General features: G+C 39.5%; 1 long non-coding RNA gene and 1 pseudogene across 1 annotated transcript; both read left to right on the top strand.

Moving 5' to 3' along the window:
* The first annotated feature begins 799 nt into the window (after positions 1 to 799).
* LOC103641508 (uncharacterized) lies at positions 800 to 1483 on the top strand. The gene is made up of 3 exons (XR_560362.4): positions 800 to 1004; positions 1098 to 1214; positions 1290 to 1483. It is a non-coding gene; the product is annotated as an uncharacterized lncRNA (long non-coding RNA).
* A 4612-nt stretch (positions 1484 to 6095) lies between these two features.
* On the top strand, positions 6096 to 7092 carry LOC109942879 (uncharacterized; annotated as a pseudogene).
* Positions 7093 to 20345: the final 13253 nt, after the last annotated feature.

The following is a 20345-nucleotide window of genomic DNA, read 5'->3' on the forward strand; positions in this document are numbered from 1 at the left end:
ATGTTCTTGCTGTATATGCACATTTGCTGAAATGGTTGCAAAAGTGAGATGATAGTTTACCAAGAATGTTTTATTTCCACTTACGATAGTGTCGATGGTGTGTACTAAGCTTAAAACGTTGCAGACAATGGTCTAACACACATGTTTGTTTTAATTCACGAAGTTCATTGACCTGCATTAACAAACACCTAAATTCTTATGTAACATGTTGCTTTGCTCCAGCTTCCTCTGTAGAATTAGGACACTAACTTATTCTCTAACTGCAATAAAACAAGCAAAAAGCAGGGACTGTTTGTTGCTGTCAGAGTTTGTGCAAGGCACCTGTGAATTAGTGATGATGCATATGACTCGCAAAATAAGCTACACTTTATTGAATGATTTGTAGACTGTAGCTTATATTATGTTACAAGTTATGGGTTCCTGATTGCATGATCACATAACCAAGAGATCACATGAATCATTTACAGATTATCTTGGCATTAACTGTATGTAACATATATAGACTAACTTAGCAGGTAGTTAGGACTAGGAGCTCAAGGTTCGTTGCGGCCTTCTATGGGAACAGACTTCTCATTTTTGCATCGATGTTTGGGATTTGAGAAATCGAGTATTATTTTATATTTGCTTTTACTTCAATTGCTGCAGCTACACAACACATATTTGACAATAGATTTTCACCTTGCTGCAACATATTTTTAGCTACAATATATCATATTCAGTAGTAGGAGACTCCATTTCTTCAAGTGCTTGAATTGTTATCTGTATGGCATGGTCACATGGTCACATTGTCTGTGCCACATACATTTATATGGCATTTTTATGCAATTCAGTACCGGTTTTTGGTTGATGGTGTCTGGAGGTGTGATGAGACAAAACCCTTTGTACGTGATGAATATGGACTGATCAGCAATGAAGTGCTTGTGGAAAACAATGTACAACCCGTTGTGCAGCCAGAGCCTTCTATCATAGGAACTAATATGGATAAGGGTACCATTTTGAAAACAGTATGTCTCAGAAGTTTAACATTATATTTTCTTGCTCTCCATATTCCTGATAACTAATGGTCTGTTATTTACTGTGGCCTTAAATAAACAAAGATGCCCCCGGAGCCGTCATCTCAGAACCCAAGCATGCAAATAGCAGTTATCCGCCATGTGGTCTCTGGAATATTATTACACAATACCATATATGACGTTGTTCCCCTTTCTAGCAAGGTTAGGTTTATTTCTTGCAAGCCAGCACTTCTCTTTAGACTATGTGTATAATCGGATTTCATATGAACATTTCAGTTAACAGTTTTGGACACTCAGCTTCCTGTTAAACAAGCATTTAAAATAATGCATGATGAGGTATGTATGTTACTGTGCTTGCTAGAGTTGCTTCAAATAGTTCACTTTCCCTCTATGGTGCTTGTTTGCTCTCATTTCAACTTTGCTCTGTTTTTACTTTCATTTTGAAGAATTTTTAAAGCTGTGCTAGCAATTATTTGCTTTTTTTAGTAGCAGTTTAATTTGTTTTCCTATTATGTTTTGCAAAACATGTGGTCTCACACATAGAAGTACTTAATGTGCATACTTGCATGGTCCCTTGAAATTAACCGACATTACATGCTATCATGATTCCATAATCCTTTGTACTGTGTCTAGATGCCATACTGCATATTGATTGATGGCCTTGTCAAAGGTGGAAAGATACAGGCTCGTGAATAGCATATACCTTGCAAAGTTGCATCTTATCTTCTACCTTACCTCTACTTTAGTAGTTGTAATCTTATCTCTACTTTCAGTTGCAACAGACCTGTGTCTTCTCCACCAACACAAACAGGAACAGATAGCTGGTTCCTTACCATTCCTGCTAACTGTGAGACATCCATTGTAAAAGCCAGAGCAGCTGCACAGATGCCTGTCACAATTGTGCTCTTAACAGGTACTTGAGTTTGCTTGTTAACATCAGAGAAGAAGGATGGCAACAGGCCATCTCGTGCCATGGCCATAAGTATTCTAGGCTGTGAGAATAACAATTCAAATCATAATGACACCAAGTATTAAAATATGAGTGCTCTTAACATTCGTGTGAGGAAAAGATGAGTGAAGATGATGCATTTGTTGTAGCAGATTAGTTATTATCTTATATGATGCCTTTCTTGATTCAGGTGTGCCCTATAATCTATATGTATAGTTGTACTTAAGGTTGCTTGGCCCAGTAACAGCAAGGCTCAAGCCCGAAAAGAGTATCTCATTTAAACTACTTATATGGATACTTACATTGTGATTATACATACATTAGTGCTTAAGCATCTTTTAGAAATATTTGTGGAATAATCAAGAATAAGTTGTCCACTATAAGCGTGTCCCAATCTTATTGCAGGCTGGGGATTCCAAGCATGACCCCAAGTTTCATCAGAGATGAACTAGCTGCTGATGGAAAGGTAAAGTGTGGTTGGTGCAATTTGCAGCATCTTTGCATGTCCTGACACCTTCCATGCCTAACTATCAGGTGAGAACTTCCCCCATATTTTCCTCCAAAATTCGTTTTAGGTATACTCCCACAGCCTCTGACGTGCTTCGTGTCCCAAGAGCTGAAGTTGAATATTGCCTCTGGTGATTCAAACTTTTTGGATCTTGAATGGCTTTCCACCTCAGGCAACTCAAGTGATGAAAGGTTAAAATTTCAGCTTTTACTTTGTCTTATAAAACTCTCTATTCATGCATTTTTGTCGTCGGTAGCCTTCACCAGAAATATCTCATTATTATGTTATATATACACACCACTTTTGGGACTTGGGCTAGGAAAATTGACAGAGGAAATTATTTCTGTTGTACTTAGCTTTATGTTATATATACAACTTTCTTTCTTCTGGGACTTGTGTTAGCCAAATTGACAGGGTAAAAGGAGAGAAAGATTAAGGATAATTATAACCTGCTCTGTTATTATTGATAGGGTGGAGAGGAGAGGTCAGAGGAAGGATGGCGATGACTCGACGTTTCGTTTGACTGACTCAGTCTTTCTCCCTTGATGTCGCCAAGAAGGAAGAGGATAGCGATGGAGTAGAAGGATTTGCAGATATGGTGAATCTAATATAGTCCTTCATGAGTAGTGCTACTGTCGTGTTATTCTGTATAAATTACACAACATGTTTAAACGATTTTTCCTTTTAGTTTATATACAACTGACCTGAGTAGCAAAAATACCTTTTAAAAAAACAGTGCAGTTTTAGGCGTACTGTTGTACTGTTTTGAACGAGATAGGAAGGAATTCGTTCTGCACTGGCCATTGTTGCATGCTTCGGTGTTATTCATTGAACACACACTTTCTATTGCAATGTGTTTGGTTTAAGGAATCTTCTCACTCTTCACTTTCTTGTTTGATTTATGGAATAGAATGAATTGATTCATCAGCATTTCATTCCTCATAAGCTAATAGTTAGTAATAATATGAGAAATAAGTTTATTCTACCAAACTTGTGGAATTAACTTATGATGTATCACCTCATCTAGAATGGATTGATTTTTCAAAACAAACGCCTTCTTAGTCCCTTCATGGCATCATGTTTTTCTATATCATGTGTTGACTACTTGTAGCTGTAGTGTTCCACTTATCTGGCGCCATTACCAGCACCCATGTGCCAACACTACGTCCTTCCATGATAGTGAACTACAAGGTGCAGTTGACTGACCCAAAACTCTCTGTATTCTTCAGATATACAAGACGATATGTCCGACGTTCTATCTCTATCACCATAAATAGAGTACGATCGGCTTCTGGACGGCCTTCTCGTTGAGGGTTTTGATGACAAATCATGTAGAAGCATGTACCGTTAACTGCACTATAATCTTCATGTAATTCACACTATGTATTCCTATGTCCCCCTTTTTGCTTGCTGGTAAAACGACCCCTATAACAAGTTGTGATTCATTTCCGCAATGGCGGTGCTTGATGGAATTTTTTAGGTTGGGGATCATCTCCCTCCTAAGACCGACAAAAAATATTTTGTCATACGGATTTTGCATATCATAGTGATGTTTGTCGTTTCATATGTATGTTTTATAATAATTTTTTTACTATCGTGGCAACGCACGAGCACGTACCTAGTTATTAAAAATACAGGATGCAAAATATGTAAATTATGTATGAACAAACATCTGGTTTGTTGGGTCCAGATGGAAGTGATTACTTTTTTGCAGGACTCCTCGATTTGTGAGCCAACCTAGTTATATAAGGATGTGAAGCCTGTTGTGTCTCCAAAATATTTATTGCTTCTGCCTACACGCTGCTGCCGTAAGCTCCAGCTCTTAATCGCTTTCATAGCTATGTCCATCTTTAAAGCTTCCTTATGATACATCTACAACCTCCATCTTTGAAACACATTGCGCTGAGACCCACTTTCATCTTCACCATATGGCACATATCAAGATGACTGCTTTGGTCCAAACTCCAACATCTTATAAAGAAATACAGTTGGAAAGTGCTAGTAGTAATAAGAGGCAAAAAAATTTACACTAGCAAACGTCAAATAACAAAGCCACTAGGCTTAGAAACTACTACCTCCATTTTCTTTTATTTGACGCATGATAGTTCAATTTTACACTAGCAAACGTCAAATAAAAAAGATCAGAGAGAGTACGAAACAAGACATTCCATACAACCATCTAATACCATAATCACCAAATAAAAGATCAAAAAGTTGCGACCAAATAAACAATATCACATGGCTAGAAATTAAGTTTGAGATTGAGCCTATGTGGAGAGAGCTTTCTCATATATGAATATCATTAAAATTGAGTTGCGGAATAAGACAGGAGACGAATGGCTTAACCATCGTATGATTTCATTCAAGTCACGTTCTTAATATGATTTCCTTCAAGGTTCTGGAGTAAGAAGCATTGATATTAATGTTGACATGATACACACTACACGACGGTTGATCTTTAGCGACCCTTATTAGGTACCAACTGTTGGTTGCTAAAGGTTAGGGACCGATGGTCAGTCGCTAAATCCTTTTGTAGCAACGGTCGGTTGGTCGCTAAAAGTCTAGAAATTTAACAACTTATGGTTGGTCGCTATAGATGTTGTCGGGGACTAGCGGTGGGTCGCTATAGAGCAAGGATCACTATCAAATCTTATAGCCTGAACGTACCTGTAGATGTTAGTGACTAAAAATTAATTAAAACAAGTAAACATTGATCGCTAAATTGCGTGGTGATTTATTTCTTTTTAATATTGCTTGTATGTTTATTCCATGGTTTGTTTATGTATGGACATGACTATAATATGCAACTGTGTTCTTTGTGCTTATATGATATTAGATTCGAGTTGAGTATGGATAAATCATGGATCACAAGTGAATGGTTTTCTAGGGAGACAAAGGTTTATAAACAAGGGGTGAATGATTTTCTAGCTTTTGCATTTAGACATTCAGCAATAGGAAACAAGATACTATGCCCTTGCAAGAAGTGTGTTAACTCATTTTGGAGAGAGGCCAGTGAAGTGCGAGAACACTTGATATATGTGATGGTTTTCTAAAAGGGTACACAACATGGACCTTACATGGAGAAGCTTCGTCCTCTTTTGTGAATCATGGTAACAATGATGACGAGTTTAGCGAACATCCTACAGAAGATTATGCAATATCTGAGTTGTTGTAACACTATAAAAGCCACCAACTAAAAATAATGAATTTAGTTATTATGATAAATAGGGTAATAAATTTTTATTCAAATGTTTATTATTTATTTGCATTCGTAATAATTTAATCAAATGTTTATTATTTATTTGGTAATTTTTTTTATGATTTTTTGAGTAATTTAAAAATGCATTTCGAAATAAATAAAAAAAGAAAACCCTCCCTAACCCTAAGGCCCACTAGGGGGCCATCTACCTAACCCTAGCAGCCGCGCGCTCCCTGGCTTCTCTCCCAGCCGCAGCCGCCGCCGCCTCTATCTCTCCCTTCCCTCTTCTCTCTGCCCTCACCTCTCTCCTCCCTTCCCTCAGCTCGGCGCCTAGGCCGGCCAGGCCCCGTCCTTAATTTCTTATCCCCTCGTCCTCTGCGTCTTGTTGCACTTGAAGCTTCCTCCGCGGCCTCCCGTCGAGCAACCATGGCGATGGCGGTAACCCTCCTCCGCCTTCCTCTCGCCCGACTCTCCTACCACTTCCGCTCCATACCTTCCTCTCGTCTCCCGTCCCCGCACCTCCGTATCTTTGCCTCCCATCGCCTTTCTCTTCCCTGGACCATGGCTCCGCCTCTGCTTCCGCCTCCGCGGCCGTGGCCGAGGTTGTAGGCGTGCCGGACACGGAGGAGGAGTCGGTAGAGGAGGAATCTGCGGCCGAGGCGGAGGCGCCCAGGTCGTTCGTGCTCCCACGGCTGCTGCGGCCAAAGCTGAGCGTGAAGGAGCAAGAGGAGCTGGCCTCGTACGCTCACGGCCTCGGCAAAAAGCTCAAGTTGCAATAGGTCGGTAAGAGCGGTGTCACACCGAACCTTGTCTCCGCCTTCAGTGACAACCTCGAGTCCAACGAGCTCCTAAAGCTATGTTCCCATTGGCCCTCTCTAATTGCCAAATCCACGATTCACATGGTTTTTTTAAATACAAGTAAAAATTGCGTGTTGTTTCATATTTTTAGTACCACTTATGTCATTAACATTACCAATGGTAAATTCATCTTATTTTGTTAACGTATCTCTCAACATTCTTATTTATATTTATTTGCTACAGAATATATTATCATTGTTGCTTAATTTTAAATTGTTCGTTGTAAACTAGAACTTATATGTCGTCGTCGCCATCAGCGACTGCTCGAGTAAGTGATTTTGATTGAAAACTAGGGGAGCGATTCCTTCCTGAGCCGGGCGAATGTCTTCTTCATAATATCGTTCCTAGCATACCATCTTCTTTGGTCGTTTCTAGTGCTAGCATACCTTCTGGTTAACATATCATGTTACTTATTGCAATTATCACTTGTCTTGCAGACAGGCAATTGAAAAAGAGAATTGATCTTTTTTATGGGCGAAGTGTTGAAGATGGCTTTGGTGAAGGAAATGTCTTGTTAGCATCAAGTAAGTGGCGACATCACAACCCCTACAAGCTTGTGCCTTAAAACAAGAGGATACAAGAAGTTGAAGTGCTTTTGTGAAGGCTTTTGCGAATCACTTGAAGCGTTAGGACTTTTGTGAATGATTTTGTAAAGTGTTTGCAAATATGTGCAAAACATAATAACATGTGTAGGTTTTGTGAATGATTTTGTTGTGGTGCTTGTTGATGGTTTATGTGATGTGGATCTATCATCGTGCAATACTAATTAAATTTGTATATCTATGTGATTATGTGTATAAAAATTGGTGATTTGTGATGCTTTTGTATATATAACAGTTGTTGAATGCTAATAAATGGTATATTATCATTATTAACGACTATAACTAGGGGCAACTTTCTGTTGGTTGCTAAATGTATAGTATAACGACTCACGATTGGTTGCTAAATCTATAATACAACAACCCACGGTTGATCGCTAAATATACAATATTAGCAATGGACAGTCGGTCGCTAAAAAGATGTCGGTCGTTAAAGCCTTTAGCGACGGCACTTACAGCGACCATCCTTATGGGTCGCTAAAAGTTTTTAGCGACCAACCGTAGGTAGCTGAAGGCCGTTTTAGCAACCAACCGTAGGTCACTGTAAGTGAACCGTCGTGTAGTGACATTTGAAAGGAGCTACATCATAACTTGTATGTCATATTTAACATATATGACAATATTGTTTCGCCGTACCATTTTTCTTTATATGCTACTATTAGAGTTTATGGTCGCTTTGGTCCGGACCTTGGCCAATTTCTGGGTCCGCCACTGCTAGTAAGGTGCTCGTGCGTTGCAATAACACACCATCGTAGAAACAAGTCTTTTAGCCATTCATTCTTCGTTTGGCAAGTGCAACCGTCGTTCCTAGATTGTGCAGCCATGGCGAAAAAAACAATTGTCATTTTCCTGCGCGAACATAGGCCCACGAATGGGGAGACCGCGACTGCAGTGCCTTCATCGTCGGCTTCTTCTTCTACATGAGGGCGTGTGGCTCTACCAAATTATAATGAAATGAAGACACTCAATGCTTTAACCCATAAAACCTTAATGAAGTCCTGTAAACTGACAAAATAAATAACCAGATGCTATAAACATCTAGCTACGTGATGCAAATCAAGCTAAGGAGATAGGGAGCTAGGTCCTGCACACCAGGACACATGCAAAACATTATCCAGAAGAAGGATGTTTGTACATACATTAAAGAAGGACCGGGACTAAAAAGTTCATAATGCTTTGTAATATGACAATTAATGATGATGAATAATAATATAATAAATCGTATTGATCTTAGAATTACAGATATTGTGTGACAGAGGGAGTATGTACGAGTAAGCACACTGCTAATTGTACTTCCAGTTTTCTATAAAAATGAAAACAATGCTTAACAAAACTATAGAAATGTGTGTATATGTTTTTACAATCAGGGGCCAATCTACGATATGTGTGGGGTTGCAAATACACCCCATAAAAATTTCTGTTAGGAACTTCTAGGTAGCTTAGCTACAACAACTAGTCTCGTTCTATAAAACATGAAATTAAATTATTTGTGAGAGAAAACAAACAATTTGTGTTTTTAACTTTAATCCATGGCATTGATCATATCTCATCTTACTACTATCCACTAGGAAGAGAGATTGTAAAGAGGATGAACACTCACATACGAAAGTCGAGGCAGTGAAACCCGCTGCGACAGCCAAGGTATGCTCCAGCAGCTCGTCGAGAATCTTCCTCACCACCGAACAAAGCATCAGAGATTCAAGGATGAGCCTCTGACATAAAGTAGAAAAGGCGAGAGGGAAATGGTGGCACCATCATAACATGGGGTGTAGTCCATGATGAATGAGAGGTAATCAGTGAGCGCAACCTCATCATTGTGCCGCCCATCCCTCGCTCCTGCACTTTCGCTGCTTCTCATCATCCTAGGCCTCACGTCCTGTGTGACACCCATGGCCGGAGGTGCACTATGACTCCAGCAAACAAATGAGACAGTAGTTAGGATTTCAAATCTTCTCTTAATGTAACCCACATAGATTAGCCGTTGCGGCGTCCCAGAGGTCGGCACCATTGGAGAGAAAGAGGCCGTTGAGGCCCGGACATAACACGGCGAGTTTGGTAGTGGCCACAGTGCCAAACCTATGGGAGCGAGAGGTTAAAACAATGGAGGGCGAAGCATGAGATGGAGATGGAAGTGCAGCGATGCCCGCGATGCTGAACTCGTGAGAGTGGGAGATGTCGACAATGTGGAGGGCGGAGCAGGAGGTAGAGACAAAAGCGGGGGGCGGTGTCGGGGACACGCGTGTGGAGGGACCATGGTTTGCGAGGGCGACGTGGGAGCATGAGGTTTAGCAACACATCACCGAGAATCGGTGCCCGCGAAAGGAGAGGATTCACGACAGACCTAGGGTTTGGAGCGCAGAAACGAGAGTCAGAGGTAGAGATGTGGGAGGCTTGGATCATGGGTTAGATTAGAAAGAAGTATTAGGACTTTTTTGCAAAAGGATGATATTGGAAACTAGGAAAACTGGTACTTTATGAGAATATACTAGTACGTAGAAGCTTTATAGTGGCGGTTCTAAACCTATTTACACTACTGTTTTTAGTATCACCAATGTTAGGGGCCAGTAGAAATTGATATTTCCACTAGCGGATATTTTGAAACCGCTAGTGGAAATGCTATTTCAAAAACTCTTTAATCTTTATTATTACCCGATGGAGCAATATAATGTAGTTCATCATTATTGTTGAAGTACTTATCCATCTTTCACATGCAGTACCTATGTCCTTTCGATAAAAAGAGCATGTGCCTCATGTACACTATATTCTTAGATACATAAATTGACACGTAAGCAGTTCCATTAATGCATAAAGCGCAACCAACTTTTCCCTTAAACTGGCCTAATAATGTGAAGAGAGTAGGTAATCGTTGATAGTAACAAAAATAATTGCTCTTAGCGTGAATGAATCTTTACGATACTCGTCCAACATTTGAACACATGTTTCCCACAATATTTTCATATCCTCCATTAAGGGCTCCAAAAATACATTCATGTCAACTCCAGGTTGTGTAGGCCTAGAAATAAGGAAGGTTAGCAAAATCTACTTTGATTTCTGTATCAACCATAGAGGAAGGTTGTAGATGATGAGGATCATCGGCTATGTGATATGCTTGCTGCTCCTCTCAGCAAATGGATTCATTCCATCAGTACTCAATGCGAATCTAATATTTCTTGGTTCATCGGCAAAGTCTCAGTGTTTGTCATTGAATCTTGCCCCTGCTTCTCATCGACTGGATGTTGAAGCTTCCCATCGTTTTTGTGCTCATCAGAAGCATGCCATCTCATAAGTTTGGCATCCTCAGGGTTAGCGAACAAACACCTCAATTGATCGATGAAGGGGAGGTACCACATCACCAAAGCAGGAATCCTTTTGAGCATATAATACTGTACTTCTTTTTCTTTGCTCGTGGGTTTTGAAGTCTTATGTTGGGCTTTCTTTCGCTTCTTCGCTTTAGACATAGATGCAACACACTCTTCCTCTCGATAGTCTTTATTTGTCTTGTACCTAGTTGCACCACACTTAGGATACCTCTCCAAGTCTTTATAATCATCACCTCAATAAATGATACAGTGACTTTTACACGTGTGGATCTTCTCCACACCCATAGTGAGTAGACTGATTATTTTCTTTGCATAGTACGTGTTAGCAGACACTTTGGTCTCCTTTGGAAGCATGTATACGATAATACTAAAGAACGCATCGAAGCCAACATCAGACATACCATATCTAGATTTTAACATAAATAGTTTTAGCATAAACTGCAGCATCGTGAACTCTTTGGTACAACCCTTAGACTCGTCGTACAAAGGCTCTTCTGTTGCCTTCATCAGGGACTCCATACCTCTCATGAAGAACATCAATGGATCTGTATGATGATGCAATATTGCCTCTAACAACTCTACATCTTCCTCATCCATATCATTTGGTAGAACATGAGTTCTATCGTGTTCATTTCCTCTAGCTTAACCATGATCAGTAACATTTGGCACTACATATTCGCTCAATGGAAGAGGTTGTTGTGTCTTGTGAATGAACTGAAATATGTCGTTGATGTTCACTGGGTCTCTAGTTGTATAAAGCAAGGAGAAACCCTCTTCATGCTTTGTCCAAATTATGTAACCCTTCATAAATCCTCAGCATACCAGATAAGAAATGATTTGTTCTGTGTCATCAAATACAACAACATTTTTGTAGTCCATGCATGGAGAATATATGCTTTGTCTTTGTTCTCCAAGCATGGTTCGTAGAGATATCGACAAACCTATGGATCTCAGACATGTATGATGGATCTAGCCTTGATAATTTATACATCCAGAATGTCCTCCCCATCATCACCTGTAAAAAGTAACATAAACACACAAGAACACAAATATATCTTGGATGAACTGAACTTAGAACTAAACATGAAAAGAAGAGAGAGGAGAGAGAGTATCTAACCATCTTAAGCAACCTCATTTGAGAAAATAGAGTAGAAAATCTAGCTACTCTTATCTCTAACACATGGTGAAACCCTAATTCCAAAATGTGGCTAAAATTCAGAAAAAATGAACAAAAATTGGGAAGAGAAACATAATTAAAACAACCTTTCATAGCAACTAATAAAAAATCTTAATTACCAAACCTATCTTCCTCTCTATCCATACAAACACATGCACCATTCATTAAACAACTATATATATCTTGGATAAATGAATTGTAAACTAAACATGAAAAAGGATATAGAGGAGATACAATATCTAACCATCTTAAGCAACCTCATTTGAATAAATAGATAAAAAACTAACTATACTCTTCTCTCTAACACATGGTGAAAGCCTAGTTCCAAAATGTGGCTAAAATTGAGAAAAAACTAAACAAAAATTGGCAAGAGAAACATAATTAAACCAATCTTTCATAGCATCTAATAAACAAAATCTTAATTACCAAACCTATCTTCCCCCCTCTCTCTCCATACAAACACATGCGCCATTCATTGAACAGCTAAATATATCATGGATAAACTGATTTGAGAACTAAACATAAAAAGGGAGAGAGGAGAGACAAAATCTAACCATCTTAAGCAAACTCATTTGAAGAAATAGAGAAAATAACCTAGCTATACTCTTCTCTCTCACACTTGGTGAAACCCTAGAACAAAAATGTGACTGAAATTGAGCAAGAAAGCACAAAAGCTGGCAAGAGGAACATAAACTAACCTTTCTTGGCAACCTGCTTCCAAAAAAATGAAGATCAAAACCCCCCCTTGTAATTTATGAAATCTTGACCTTCAAAACCGCCTACAATGGAAGTTGGCTGCGACAAACAGTGCTGGCCGGGAGGAAGAAGGGGTATTTATATAACAAAGATCATAGACGGTTGGAGTAACCAACCGCCAATGGACACGGTTGTCTTAACACAACCGCCAGTGGAAATGGATGGTTTCCACTGGCGGTTTTCTTAACATAACCGCATGTAGAATTCCACCGACGGTTGTATTAAGAAAACTGTCAGTGAAAATGTGTTTTCACTGGCGGTTCTTGAATCGGGCTTACCTATTTATTTTCACTGGCGCGCGATAACCGAAACCGTCAGTGTAAATTTGTGAATACCGCAGGTTTAGAGCTCTTTTCTACTAGTGGTAGAGAAGTATGTGGGTGTATTAGATTAAGAATGTGGGGATCTGACCTCGTTCCTTACCTGTTTTCTGTAGTGGGAAAGAACCTTGGAGACACAAAAGATGTACAAACAGAATATTCACAGGAAATGTCTTCAAATAGAAATTTATTAGAGGGTGAGAAATACTTATAACGAAAGAAAAATACTTATAAACCTTTTTTTCCATGAAAAACACTTATAACGAAAGAAAAAGGTTTGTGTTTCCCCTAATCGATCGAGGGCAATGAAAAAAGATTGCATGATGAAACAACCCCACGAGGCACCAACTTTTTTGCATTTTAGCTCTTTTGGGGTTTTTTTTTCACAATTATGCCCTTTGTAGTTTCATTTCAAAAAACGGACCCTAACCTCGGCACCGTCATCATTGACGCCGAGGTAACACATAGTGGCGCCAACATAATTGGCGCCAACTTTTCCTACGTGGCAGCCGATGTGACAAGTCTCAGGGGGTCGGCGCCAAGATTTATGGCGTCGACCCTCTGGGATTTGCCACATCGGGTGCCACGTAGGAAAAGTTGGCGCCAATGGTACTGGCGTCGCTGTGCTTTACCTCGGCGCCAATGATGATGACGCCGAGGTTGGAATCCATTTTTTGAAATAAAACTGCAAAGGGCATAGTTGTGCAAAAAAAACCTAAAAAGGGCTAAAATCCAAAAAAGTTGGCCACTAGGCATACCCAGCTGTATAAGTACAGCTCAAAGTGCCTTCGGTGCGTGCCCTTCACACGACGAAACTAAGCGATTGACATGTCAACTAAATCCCGTTGCTTTAATTTAGCTATAGTACGAGCGATACTCTACTGGCTGAAATTTGTACGTGCAAGCTAGCAACCTTGGACGACGCAGAAGCCTACAAGAGGAAAAGGCAGCCCGCCCAATAACTAGGGTGCACGAGCATCCTCCCCTTCACAGCCTTGCACGCCCCTCGCCGCCGCATCCTTGCAACCTCTGCCACGTACTCCATCTCAACCACGTACGCACACGAGCCCTAGCTCTCTTTTCTTTAAGAGCCAGCAGAGCCTCACGCCTTGCTCCAGCTAGCGCTGCCTCCTCCCTCACATACGTAACCATGGCCGGCGGCCAAGTCGCCATGACGATCGTGCTTGTGCTGCTTGTGGTGGTGGTTGCCGCCGTGTTGCCGTCTGCTCCGGAGCTGGCGTCGACCGGCAGCACCGAGGTGGCTGGCGAGCGGAGGCCACCGTCGCTCGTGCCGTTCAGGCCGAGACAGCATGGCGGCAGACGGCAGCCGTTGTTCCACGGGCCGGCGGCCGGCGGGTGCATGCCGAGAGGGTTCCGCGTGCCGCCGTCCGCGCCCAGTCGGTACGTCAACTACCACACCCTCGACGCCGGCGCGTGCGCTCACGGCCGTGCCGGAAAGCCATGACACAGGGCCGGCCGGGCTCACCATATTCGTCATCTGGTCGACTGGGGAGGAATGTGTATACATGTATATTACCGTATACGATCGAGTCATGGATGCACTCGTGCTGCTGAAACAATGCATGAGCAAGCATATATATAATATATACTCCAAATATGTCCAGGTGGATGTTTTTTTTTTCAAAATTCGTATGCTATTCCTTCAAATAAGAAATGGTTTATGCTATAGTTTAGCATGTAAGGAATTAAACTTTGAGCATTCTTCTCTTCTTTCAATACTTTTAACAGACATTTCTTATCCTTAAAATTAATTATAAGTCTGGAGCTGATTTTCACTTCAACTCTGGTAGATTGTATTGTCTCCACAAAATTTCTTTTGGGGAAAATGCGTACGTGCCGATACATTTTGGTGTCTCTCTCTCTATATATATACACACGTGTAGAAGGTAATGGAAGGCCGTGCGTGAGTTATGATTCAGGCAGATTTCAGTATAAGAACCAAAATAGTGCAAATGAGTATAATTTTTTTAGCGTAAATCATAGATATATTTCATAACAACGAATGGGACCCAAAATTACGGCGTGAAAATCACGCGTCTGATCATACGCACATTCTGGCTTAGGCCGATTTCAGCATGAAACATGAACCAAAACAGCTTAAATAAGTACCAATTTTAGAGTAAATCGTTGACCAGTTTTGTAACGTAGAATGGGACCCGAATTACGACATGAAATACGTACACAGTTTCCGTGCATGCCGCAAAGAAGTTTTGGAACGTAAAACTAGACCATTTGTTGCATAACAACTCAAAAGAAGGCAACACACAGTTCAGATCTAAAGTAACATAAAACACATCAAAAAGTGTCATAAATTATCGTAAAATTCATTTAAAAATACACGACTCACGGTTATCATAGAGTGACTTGTTTATAGTGCACATTATGCTAAAATATAATCCTAAACATCTACATGCATTCTGTCTAGCATTCTGTCTAAATTAGCATAAAATGCTTCTATGTAGTGCGTCAAAAATTATGTTTTTCTTCCATGATTTAAATTGTTTTTCCTACTATTGGCCCATGAGTTGAGATTCTTTTCCTCCCATGTTCCAACCTGCAAAGTGCCAAAAAAAAACACACACGAGTAAATGTCAGTCTTGGATGATTTTTTCCTCCCATGTTCTAGCTAGTAATGCTATTTGAATTGGAAATTTTTCGCCGCTTCAGTTGTGTCACCTGACACTGGATTGTCGAAATTCTAGCGTTGTTATGCAGAACATGCCATGAACTCCGAAGTACTAGGCCACAGGCTTGGATAGTTTACATACAAGAAGCTGCCCTCAAATATACCGTCGTCTTCTACAACCTTGCAAAACAATGAACGTAGAATGAAACTATGCATGTCAACCCAGCCTGTTAATTGTGCCTTGAATATACATAACAGTAAGTTAGAATAGGTGCAAGCTCTACTAACCTCAAAGCTTGTCGTAGACTACTGCCGCTGCGGCTGGTGCCAAGAGAACACTCATCAATCATATTCTGGCATCTGAGGATGCCTACATAATCAACGTATTTATATTTCAAATGCAAACAAATTACTATTCACTACCGGACTCGTCTTCTTTATCGATTGTCCTAGACACTCGGTAAAGAATATTTTACACTCGGCAAATTCTATGCCGAATATTACACTCCACAAATAATACTCGACAAATATCAGCAAATTAAAAATCACAAAAACCCTAAAAACATCACAACATTTTAAAAATTTATGGGAACAACTCTCCCTATCCATTACCAAAGAATATTTGGCAAATATCGGCAAATTAAAAATCACAAAAAAAACCCAAAAACAGCACAACATTTTTTAAAAAAAATTATGGAAAACCTCACCCTATCCACTACTATCTACCCATCGCCCTATCATTTTTCATCATTTTTTAAATAAAATCAAATTTATATGTCTTATGAATAGTGAGATTCAAACTTGCAACATTTACATTTGTCTCGCACATAACCTCCTTTATCATTACACTACTACATCAATTGTGTTTATATTACATTTTCACAAAGTTACATGTTTTGTGAATGGTGAGATTCGAACTCGCAACCTCTAATTCGCACATAATCTCCTCTACCACTACACTACTACATCAATTGTGTCTATATTACGTTTTCATATCTCATGTATTATAACAAACCGAGAGTAATTTGATTATTTGAGGCACTAAATGAATTCAATTGAAAATGTTGTCAACTATAAAGTTGCATATAACGTTTCAAGATCTACAAGTTCCCTTATGATAGTTTCTATATCCGAGACCGTTTACAAAATTTGAATTTCAAATTTAAAAACTTCATATGAATTTTTCTATGATAAGATGATTTCAAATCAAAAATTGTCAATGACAAAATTTCATTACATTTCAAGACATACAACTTTTATTTTGGTGGTTTTTCAATCAGAGGTAGTTTGAAAAATTCAAACATAGTTTTGCATGACAAGATGATTTCAAACTAAAACATTGTCAACTATAAAGTTTCATAACTTTTCAAGAACTACAACTTTCATGTTGGTGGTTTTTCCATTCGAGGTCGTTTTCAAAATTCAATTTTTTTAAATTAAGATGTAGCTTTCGTTGACAAGATGACTTCAAATGAAAATGTTGTCAACAACAAAATTCTATAACTTCTCATGATCTACAAAGTTTATTTTGGTTGTTTGGTCATTTGTTCATCTCACATGATGGTTTTAACATTATTCACAAATCTTGTACATCTCTCTTATAGTTTCACTAGGTGAGTGCCCGTGCGTTGCAACGGAAACACATAATACCACGGTACTGTTATGAGAAAAGGTTTCTTAATACATTTGTGATCCTATCCATACATAAATTTTGTTATTTTAATCTAGTTGTTTCACCACTACATTGCAACCATCAGTACCATGCAGACTTTTATATATGATATTTAGGTACACGTGTGTTACTACGATTTTTAAATGAATTACCTTGTAATTGATTCAAAAGATCCATAGCAAAAGTACGTAAGCTTACCAAAGTTTAAGAGAACTTACCCGACAACCAGCCTTCATCATGTGCTTTAAAAGTTACGGAATTAATACATAAGGAAAACATCATGTGCATTACAAGTTAAGGAATTAATACATAAGGAAAACATCATTCCAATAGCATTCAACAAAGAGTGAAAACATATCCACTATGGCAAATGGAACCTAAATTTTATTTTTAAACAAGCAGTCGTGATTTAGTACTACAGGAAGCAAAATGAGCAGTTGCTTATGTGTGGAAGAGCAATATAAAAATAACCTTTTGTGAGGATTTCCTTTACATTCTACTGTTAGCAGGCACATAATATTTCTACGAAAATCCTTGTGCATTTTTTCTACGGAATAAAAATGCACACCTAGTAACCCCAATTTGTTTGAAGAATAGCACGCTAGCCTACCTTGTCCTCCCACCAAGCCGGAGATCATCGTGGAGTGAGTCAGCACCCACCCCTCCTTGTCCTTCACGTACATCACGCTGGCCTTGTCCTTCGCACTGATCTATACAGTTAAATAGAGGAGCTATGAGCATATCTGCACTACAAAAAAGAGGGACGTTCGCGCATGCAGCGTATCGGATCCTCTTGCTTGTGCCCTCGGATCCCGCACACAACGTAGGTGGGGGTGTTGAGGTGATGAGATGTGGCGGAAGGGGAGAGCATGTGGTGTCGTTTGGCAGCGACGGTGGAGTGCGAGATCCGGCTAGCAGGGATGCAGTAGGACCAGGGGAAGAAGGTGTGTGCTTCATCCTCTTCTTGTACCTTAGTGTCGTCGAGGGGGTGGACGAGAACGACGGTGTTGTTCCCGACGCGGCCTCTCTCCTTAGCTCCTTCTTCCTTCCTCGGTCTCCCTGGCAGTTCTTTAATCTAGTGATTGGAATTCTATGTACAGTAGCAATACAGTGTGAGGACCTGAAAAAAGAACAGAAAACAATATTGGTGTACTCAAAACTAATACCACTCCAGTTTCACTTTTTAAAACAGAAGATTTAAACTTTTCTGTGTTTGCGCTGGAATTTGTCCTCTCTTTGTGCATGTATCAGTCGGTTTCGTTCCTATGTTAGATGCATAGATCATACACGACACAAACTGAAAATTTGAAGAAGTTGATTGGAAAACCAGATGGCAGAACAATGCGTGTACGTTGGATATTGAGCAACAATGAAAAAGTTTGTCCCATTTAACAAGAAAAAAAATCAAATACATGTCAAGAAATAATGAAACAAGGTTGTCAACTTAAAATGTTTCTGGAATGATGTTTGCATCAGTTGGGTAATAAAATAAAAAAATCAAGCTGAAACTATATCATTACCAGTATTTGGCGTATAAATGAAGAAGAAAAGTTTGTCTGGATTTCAAATCACAAGTAGTTTCAGACTGTTCTATCTACAGGAAGGATATAACTTGAGCTGAGATCTCTCTTTAGCACTACAAACTTATAACTATTTTGCATAAAGACAAATTAGCTCTGCTCAGGTGTGGAGTGTGGACTTTTATTAGTTCAGCAGCTCAATGCCCAAAAGAACATTAGTTTCTTAGGATGTCTCCAGCAGCCTCTCCTATCTCATCTCCTATTGCAAACTCCACTTTGCGAACAATGCAATATGCAGTTCAAAACAATGTTTTGCATGCCCATATGCACATTCTACTGAGCACAGTCTTATGCTAAGGCTATCTCCAGCAGCCTACTCATCCACATCTCTTATTTCAAACCCCACTCTGTAAACATTATAGTCTACACTCTACAGCAAAAAAGTGTTTTTCACGGCCATATGAAGATCTGTTGGCCATAGCCTAACAAATTAAGTAAAATATATACTAACTCGTATTGAACATAAGGGGTATATCTTGAAACACCCCTCTAACAACACTCAAGCTAAAAGAGTTCAGTCACAGTTTATTACTTATATCACACATTCACACTTCATGGTGAGATTTCATATATGATTTACGAAAACACGATGGACCTCCAAAGTCCAAAATGCATGATTTTTGGTTTGGGCAAGGGCCAGGGATGAACAGATCCTGATGGCCTAACCCTTTTTTTGGTCTAGGTTTCACCCATGTAACAGACTGAGTTCTAGTAGCTCAGATCCTGTTTGCAGGGGTGCTGGTCTGATGGTCTTGTTTTGTTTTCGTTTGTTGTCTTTGCCTAAGTCTGTATTTAGACCCTCTTTTTCTTCTTAATGAAATGACTCTCAGATCTCCTGCGTGGTTCGAGAAGAAAAAACACGATGGGTTGCTAAAAGGAATAATATATGTACTTTAGTTCACTTTGACTCTGTGAAATGCCCCACATGGCCAATACAACAAAGTAATTTCCTGAGCAAACCAAGCACAATACAAACAGACAGAAGGTGTGGTGGGGTTACAACATTTATTTACCTCAACATGACAGATGCCTTGTGGTTCAGAAGTACCCAACAAAACAAGATCACATGGTGCTTCTTCATTCTCTCGAATCCAAACTATGTTACCGACACAGATATCTTGAGCTTGAATCTATATAGCAAAAAATAGAGAGGGTCATTCTCAGGTTCAATGTCCTGACTACTGTGAGAAGAATAGGTAATATATACTGAAAGTACAACAGGAACTGTTATACTTCAATAGTGTCCTTGGAGGTCAAGGTACACATTTAACTGAACTAAACTTTCATAGCAAGCATTGTTGTTGCAAACTTGCAGATCATGCATCACGAAGTAGTTCCATGATGTAGCCATAAGTACGTATAGCAATATTTCAAGATGTAGCACTACAAAGAAGCAAAAGGTAGCAAGCCCGATACAAGAAGGTTACATGGATATATTTTCCACTTTGCTTTCTGGATACAGACACACTTTTGATTTTCTCTTTCATTTCAAATCAAATGGTTAAATGCATATCTGAAAGACCAAAGATGTGCACATTGCGAAATGATAGGATGACATAGGAGCATACGTGTTTCCGGGCACCATTCTTAACAATCCACACTTCCTTATCATTCGCTTGTTTATCTGAAATATACATGTTGTAGTCATCCCATGCATCTTTGGTTGCAGAAACAACAAAGATAAATATAAGTGGGCCCCAGGTACTTGCAGGATTTACAGGAGTGATAAGTGACCATAGCTGCAGAC

The sequence above is a fragment of the Zea mays genome, chromosome 10 (genome assembly GCF_902167145.1).
Source record: "Zea mays cultivar B73 chromosome 10, Zm-B73-REFERENCE-NAM-5.0, whole genome shotgun sequence".
Taxonomy (NCBI): domain Eukaryota; kingdom Viridiplantae; phylum Streptophyta; class Magnoliopsida; order Poales; family Poaceae; genus Zea; species Zea mays.